Source organism: Thalia democratica, unplaced genomic scaffold (genome assembly GCF_965202585.1).
Source record: "Thalia democratica unplaced genomic scaffold, ktThaDemo2.hap1.1 HAP1_SCAFFOLD_508, whole genome shotgun sequence".
In the NCBI taxonomy this organism is placed as follows: domain Eukaryota; kingdom Metazoa; phylum Chordata; class Thaliacea; order Salpida; family Salpidae; genus Thalia; species Thalia democratica.
The window spans coordinates 36,865-45,550 of record NW_028139549.1 but is presented as its reverse complement, the minus strand read 5'-3'; the positions used below and the strand labels follow the sequence as shown (position 1 = coordinate 45,550).

At 23.2% G+C, this 8,686-nt stretch overlaps 1 non-coding gene across 1 annotated transcript; it reads left to right on the top strand.

Moving 5' to 3' along the window:
* Window positions 1-8,600: 8,600 nt before the first annotated feature.
* Window positions 8,601-8,686, top strand: Trnay-gua (transfer RNA tyrosine (anticodon GUA)). Its single transcript is given in 2 exon segments — window positions 8,601-8,637; window positions 8,651-8,686. It is a non-coding gene; the product is annotated as a tRNA-Tyr (tRNA).

Below are 8,686 nucleotides of genomic sequence, written 5' to 3'. Positions count from 1 at the left end.
TTTTTACAAATATTTAAATTTTTACCAACATAAAATATTGGTTGTTTAACTTAAAGAATTGTATGGTTACATTATACATGAGTTCTAAATTGATAATCATATACAAGTGATAGTCAAGCTTCTTTGTAAACTTCTAAAACAAACTGGATAAAAGATTGAGTGGGTTAGTTGTTGTTAAAGAATATAAAACGATGCAAATTTAACAATATAAAGTACCATGCAAAAACAAACATAATCAACTTTACAATAGAATGTTTCTCAAATTAAGTAAAAGAAGTTAAACAATAATTAAAACTTAAAGAAGTATACTATGAACTGTAAAAGTAAGTTGAGAGTTAACTATATGAAATAAATCACTTATTTCAGAAATAAAAATTTTAAAAGATAGACTAAACATATATCATTGAAAAAATACAAATATATACTTTTTAATCTCCATGTTAACAGTTAACAGTTAAGAGATAGCTGGTCAGTATATATTTACTTCTATTGTTATGTAATTATTGAAATAGAAAGGTTTAAGTCTAACTTTGCAATACATATGCATTGTTACCTTAGTAAATCACGCGATTCAACGTATAATGTCATTATAAGAGTGAAGAGAAATGCGCTCTTCTTACTTCATTTTTATTCTCATTCGTGAGCTTTTTTTTAAATGCTTTAATAAATGTGAGTTACCTAAAATTTTCTTTAGATATCAGAAAGTAATTTGAGATAAAGAAGCTTTCAGATGACAAATCAAATTTATTAATTGCTAAGATCAGAGAGTTATCAAAACGTGTCATATTTTTTATTTATATTTTTCACATTTTTTAACATAATAGTTAAGTTGACCTCAATTTATTAGAAATAAAAACCTGCTTACTATAACATTTTTTCTTATTTACATACTTTCCATTGACTTAATCTAAGTAGAATTATGATTTTTTAGACTATACTACTTTGTTATAATATTGAAAAATTAACAACTACATTAAAAAGTTCTTCAAAATGTTTGTTTAAATAAATTAATTCATAATACTTTTAGATAAGATTTTCAGTTGAAAACGAATAATAAAGTTTCTTTTTTCCGTATACATAGGTTTGTATAATTAAAGCCGAGAAACAGCAAAATTAAAACATATTTACATAACATTATAACCTAGCAAACGTTTAGGCAAGATTTTTTAATTTAATACTTTAATTTTATTTAAAAATTTTTGTTAAAGTGGATTTGTTTTGTACTTTACTAATCTATAAGAGCATATATGATAATCTAAGCTTAAGATTGCTCGTTAATAGATTTTGGTATATTTTGGTAAAAAGTTATTTTTTATTTATTATGTTTATTGGTTTTTATGTGATGCGTCGTTTACTTAGTATTTTTTTTGCTTTAATTCAAAAAAAACTTTTAGTTTGTTTACTTTATTCTGCGCATAATCTTTAATCTCAACTATAAAGCATAATAACTTAACAAACAAAACAGGTCAAGCATTACCAACAAAATCAAATCTTATTCTGATCTTTCATTCGACCATTATGACAGTGAATTTTGTTTGCTGTTTAATTTAGTAATACTGTTCTCAGTTTCAAGCTTCTTGGTAGCTAGATTACAGGCGCCTGCCAAAACGCCCAGCTGGGTAAGAATTAAAGCAAGCGCATTTAACGATTATAAGAAATATAATTTTTAGAATAATAATACAAAAGCGAATTAACTTTTCTTTTGTTCTAATTAAATTGTTTAATTTTCGTTGTTGTTTGAAAAGTATTTTTCTTTCTACTAACCTGGTAATAAGTAGCATAGTTAAGTTGCAGTTATATCGTGATTTAAACAACCTTCTTACTCAGTGAATGAAGCAGTTTTCATCAATAGTCAGCATTGTTTTAATTGAAAAAGGCTCATTTAAAAAACTGAAGGGGTTTGTTTATCTTTATAAAAAAACTTCGGTTAAAACTAATATTAATGTAAAAAGATTTTAAAAGCTATAAATTGCAGTAAAAACTTTCACTAATAAAATTCAAAAGTTGGAGAAAGATTCCCAACAAGATTTAACAAAAAAATTGTAGAGTTATAAAACATTTTAATACATCAAATAAAATATATACTTAAAAAGTAAACATAATAGTAAAATTATATTCTAAAAAAAACCTTCTAAAAAAATTAACGTGGGAAATACATAATTAGTTAATTTGGTTTGTTTTTGGACTTTTTTTAGCTTGCTAATGCGGTATAAATCCAGTGTGTTTCATATGATAAACATACGAATATGGTTGGCATTATTTTTCACATAATTAATTTTACTCCGTTCAATCAGAAATTAAACATTACTTCTATTTAGACTTCATAAGCTGCTTATCAAATTTGTCCAATTTTTATTTAACCAGCTCTAGGCAAAGCTTTGGGCTGATAGTATCTCGCTTTAAATTTTCTTTTGGTTGATCCTATATATGGTTTATAGTTAGTTTTAAATGTATAAAGTTTTCCTTGTTAGATTACTTTAGATTAGTAATACTTGTTGTTAACCAACAAGTTTATACTTAGAACACTCTAAAAGAGAATATTTAAATAAACAAACTAAAAAATGTTTCCCTAAGATAATATAATTATTGGTAAATTTATCTTTAAAACTATTTTTTGTTGAACAATAGCGGTTAGTTTTAACATGTGTATTGGATGTGAGTGAGTTTCTAGATAAAAGTTTAAACATAAAAATAACTTTCAAAATGAAATTTAGAGAGTGCTATATACTTTTTTTGTATCTACTTAAAAGCATATAATGTTTGAAATTCTATACTTAGTAACCCAATTTTGTTTAGTCGGCTTTATAATCTTAACACATTTCTTGAACACGACTTCTTGTTGATATTGAAGAAACAAACAAAGATTTTTGTTAACCCAAAAACAATTTATTTAAATAGATTTTTAACTTTAAACCGTATCTTTTTTTAGTAAGTACTTTTGCTACTTTATAACCTGCCTTAACAGTTTTTTCTGATCACTCTGTAGTTACTGAAAATATTCATGTGCGTTGTTGAAACTGACTTAAGCGACTTTTTTTTTCTTTCTCTCAATAACTCCAAACTAACGTATTATATTTCTTATAGATCCTGTTATAATTCACATTTGCTCTTTTTAAATGCAACATTCTTATATTCATTAATAGTTAAAAAAATTTCTATACATTTGTTAAAAATGTATATAAACTTAATTGTCCATTCAAGCTGAATTACAGTAATTTTTTTAGTTATATAATTAATTTATTGTTTATAAACTTTGGTATAAACTTTGTTTTAAACAGGGTTACCAAACAAAAAGGCCAGTTTATTTTTTTTTTAATTCAGACTAAGTTAAAGCCGTTTAAAAACTTTTTATAAAACTCAGGTGTATCTGAAAATTTTATTTCAAAAACTTTGAATAAAACATTTTATTAAGTTTAACTTACTAAGTGTTTAAGAAAATACACATTTTATTAAGACTTAAGTATATTTAACAATATAAGTTCTATTCCAATAGATATTTAAATATTAAATAGGCATTTTATGTGTAGATAAAGGACATTTAAAGTGATAAAGTTAATAAAAGTAAAACTATCTCTGGTTTAACCAAAACTAAAGCAAAAAAATTACTCAAATATCACTAAAACTAAAACCGTGTGGCCTGCGAAGATTTTGAAAACTTGAAATTTTGGCTGCGAGCACCAACTGCCTGCCGACCCCTGCTATAGAGTTACTTTAGTTAAGTAGCATTATTTTTTTTTATACAACTTATGTTAATCTTCTATCTGAAGCATAATTACGTATTACTGGTTACTTATTAATTAAAAAGTCACTAATAATACCTCTTAAATTTAATTTTTATTTTTCATAATCATTAACTACGTATACTTTTATTTGTCCTCAGCTGGGCGCTTTGGCAGGCGCCTGTAATCTAGCCACTAGAAAGCCTGAAATTGTGAACAGTATTACTAAATCAAACAGAGAAAAATGATCACTGGCATAATAATCAAAATATTGATGAAAACGACATTGTTGAAATTAGTAATGCTGGACCAGTTTCATTTTATGAGTTATTTTGACTAATCGATCAAACTTAAAATTATGATACTTAAATAAAATAAAATTTTCTTCAATGGCAACGAAAAACAATTATTAATACACAAACGACGCTTCACATCATAACTATAAATTTAATAGTTAAAAATTACTTTTTGAAAATATGTATGCTTGTTAAGGTACAATAATTTAAAGTTTGTCATTTAAGCTGTAAGAAATCATAATAATAAAGATAATTACTTTCATAAGAAGCATTGAATGGTGACGACTTTACTAAACTAAAACGCTGATAAATATCACAGTGTTCATTTTATTAATCACCATATGAATAAATAAAATATGTTAGTAATAAGTTAAGTGTTGTACCAACTTCTTTATAAACTTAAAAAATGTGCATTTATTTTAAATAGAAGTCTATAAAATTATATAAAAAAATAAGAAGTTTAACCTAAAGTTGGGAGAATATTTTTGAGCAATCTTATGGGGTTGAATTTTCAAATTTAATTGAAAGTGGTTTTATAAGAATGAGTTTGAAAATCTGGCTCTAAACTGATTTAAATTAATTTTATTTCTCAGTATTATGTCTATAGTTATTTGCCTTAACTAAAAAAGAATGCTCAATTTCCTGTGATGTAAAGAGCTTATTTAAATAGATTTATGCAAATTGTATATTTTATTCGCGACCGGTTTCGGTGGCAAGAGATTGCGACCTTTTCAAGCAAAAGTAAAATATAAAAATAAGTATTATGTCTATAAGATAAATAGTAGCATGTTTATTTAGTTAGTTTTCATTCAATTTTAACAAGTAACTATAAAGAGTAAACAACAATTTTACTTATTTGCACATAAGTATTAATTTTTATCAAATACGTATTATTTTGTTTTAAAACAAACAAACACTTAAATTTTTAAATCTATTTAATAAGCTTTTAGAAAATAATGTGTAGTGTGTAGTGTTTAACCTAGCAAAAATTTAAATCTGACTCTACTATTAGACTTGAAATAGTTTAAGTCTATAGAATATTTTTGAGAGTTTTAGAAGTTTTTTGTTTTAAATAAAAATAATGCTTTTATAGTGACATAGAGTAAATATTTGATCTACTAGTTATTAGTAGCTACTTGTCTAAAGTAAACAAATATTAGAAATATACCATTGTTTTTTTATTATATTAAACTGTTAATGAGAATATTTTAAAGTTTTTGTTTATAAATTATTATAAAAATATTTTTTTAATTGTTAATAATTTCAACACATTTTGAAACATCTTTGCTGTTTGCAAGCACATGCATGTTTTTTTTAATTAGCTTATGAGAGCATTTAATGTTAAACTTCTGTGTTGACTTGTAGATATCAAATTTCTCAATTTCTTAAAGTTAAAACTTAAAAAAAACTAAACTAAAAAGTTTAGCAAGACCGATTTAATAATGCTCGCATATTTATATTTTAATAATAATATAAATTTTTAATTTTGCTAGCAATTAAATAGCAATATTTATATTACGTCTAAATCATTAATTAAATTTTATTTTTTCAAACTAACTAATCTATTACAACAAAAAAAGTAAAAGCTTGCTTATAAATTTAAAACAAAGGTTTTATTTACAATAATATATTGTAAAGTCACCTGTTGTAGCTGTTGTAAAATTATATCCAAATGTTTAATATCAAATTAGAAGTCAATATTTTATTTGTTAGAAATCATTATATAAACATTAGAAACTTATCTTAAACTAGCACTATATAAATTTTATAAATACTAATTGTTTACAAACGCATTTATAAAATTTTAAAATTGATAATTTTAAATAAATACTTTATAGATTTAATAGAAATTTCTTATTATTTGTTTAGTAAAGTATTTTGTTGTTTAATTCGAGTAAATAAACAAATTTTGTTTTGCTAATAATTTAAAACTTAAAACTTTATTTACTACAAAAATCGATAAAAAAAAATTTTAAATGTCAAATACATATACATACTAGAAAACATTGATTACTGATAACAGCAATCAAAAGAACCATTTTAAAATTTTATAATGTCTTTTGAACATTAGTTTTCGGTATTTTCGATTACATTTTTTTTAAACGTACATAAAATTAAATACATAATCCAACTAGTGTTTACTTAAGGTTTAATTGCTGTTAAATTTATCTCTAAAACTTATTTGAGTTGAATAATAACATTTAGTTTTAACATGTATACTAGCATTTATATAAAACTTTTTTTTTATTAATTAAATTTTAAAAAAAATAATGTATAAGTTATGAGTGAATTTAGCATTTGATTAAAAAGAATTTAAGACAAAACTTTAATTTTTTCTAGTAAAAATTAATCTAATAAACTTAAAATTACATTATCAATAAAAACTTTTATTTAATTCACACCTAATTTTAAATTATACATCTTGTATGTATTGATATTTGTCGTCATTATAAGGTGGCTATTGAAAAGTTACTAATAAGTTTTTAACTTTAATTGATGAGTAGTAAATTACTACAAAGTTTAAATGTTTTGTTTTCTATAAATACTTTTTTAGTTATTTTTTAATAGTAATTGTCCTGTACTTCAAAATACTTGATTTTTGCTCTTTAAAATAATGCTTAAAACTAAATTTGCTGCCTAAAATCCGTTTAGAAAAATATAGTGGAAAAAACAAATTTTGATTTGTATGTAAAATTTATTATAAAATTTAAATTAAAAACTGTCTTTTTTGTATTTTACTTTTACAGAGGGCAACAGCCTATAATAACTGTTAAGTTATTGTAAGTTACAGACACTTCGAAATAGTTTTTGTGGTCGTTTTTTATAACAACTTTTGCTTTTATTCATTTTCAAGTTTTAGACTGCTGTTACATTTATTTACATTACTCAATTTATTTCGAATTAAAATTAAAATTTAACTATTTTAAATATTTTGAGTACTCATATTATCGCGTTCTATCAGCTGGGCGCTTTGGCAGGCGCCTGTAACTTATACTTGTTACTATACTTTATAGTTTTACAAACTGTTATAGTAAGAGTTATGAATAGTTTTAATATTATAAGTCACTGTTAACTTTTAGATATGAATTACATTTAATTTTTTCTCTTCACAGCCTATTATTTATTATAGATAAAAATAAAATTAAACTGCGTGTTAAAATAAAACAGCCTCAACTAACTGTGTCTTAGTAGAATGTTTGTTTTAGTACTTGATAAGTTTGGTTTTCAGTTGATGGTTTTTTTAACATTTTTATTTAAAATAACAGTTTAATTTATTTTATTTATTAAAAAAAAAATTGACTCCCTAAATTTGAACAGTTTAAAGTTATGCTTAAAACATAAGTGTACTTTTTTTAATATAAAATTATATAACTAGTTTAAGATTAAAAGGAGTTCAAGGTACATTCAAATGTCAATCAAAATTCAAAGAAATTATGGTTTTTGTTTAACCACTGATACTTAAAGTTTCATGTTGTCTTTTGTAGAGACTATAGTTTAAAACAGTTGAACACAATTTATGAGCAAAATATAATAGTTTTTAATTTATTTGAGTATCACTGACGAAGGAAGTATTTCATACTTCATATAGATACAAAGAGAACTACTGTATATAAGTTTGTTATAACTTATATAAATATACTTTTATTTCATAAAACTTTTCGGATTTTATTCTATTTAAGTGTCTATTTACAATATTAACTACTTTCTGTTTTCAATCTTAAACTACTAAACTAAAAGATAGTTTGAGAAAGTTTAACTAAATTATTTAAACAACTAAGTCTAAGTTATAAATAGTACTTTTTTAGAATACACTTAAGCATTTTAATTTTATCTATAGACCGAATTAAAAATTAAATTACACTTTAGTTTAAAACTAAATAAATAATGTAGCATATATGAGGAGCATGAAGATATATTCGAGTTATTGAAGCTTTAAGTTGTTTAAAGACTATATACTATTTATAAATATGTTTAAGTAAATTTAAAAGTTTTTAACCTTTTTACTTTATTAGTAAAAGATTAACATAAACAAATTTAATGCCTTAATAAAAAAAAAGACTTTTTATAAGTTATCTAAGTTTGATACTTTTTTTTTTGATAAGCTTGTTTAGTTAACAAAAATTTAAGTTATGAGGTTTTAATCTCTGATACTAGTTGAAACACAACCATTGAACAATTTATCCACTTTAAATTAATATTATTTTATAATTGTAACCTAGGTTAATATTTGTTTTAAATTAAATTACTTTAGAAAATAAATTTAAAATAAAATAAAAAGTAAGCAACAAAATTTTAAAGTAAGTCTAACAAAAGCTATAAACATTTTGAATTTCAATGTATGAACTCTTGTGGTATTAAGTTTATCAATAACAAATTTATAAATCCAGTAAATAAAAACTTATAATAAATTTTCAAAACCCCAATATTTCTTATAATCAAAAATTTAGCTAATTTGAAACTGAAATATATTTTGTTAATTTTAATACTGTAACTTGAAATTACTAAGAAGAAACAGGTTTCACAAATGTTATGCTGAATTACAATGCTTAAAAATATAAACGCAATAAAGTATTAACTATCAGCGCCTTCGATAGCTCAGTTAGTAGAGCGGTGGACTGTAGCTGAAAGTTAGAAATCCATAGGTCGCTGGTTCGACTCCGTCTCGAAGGA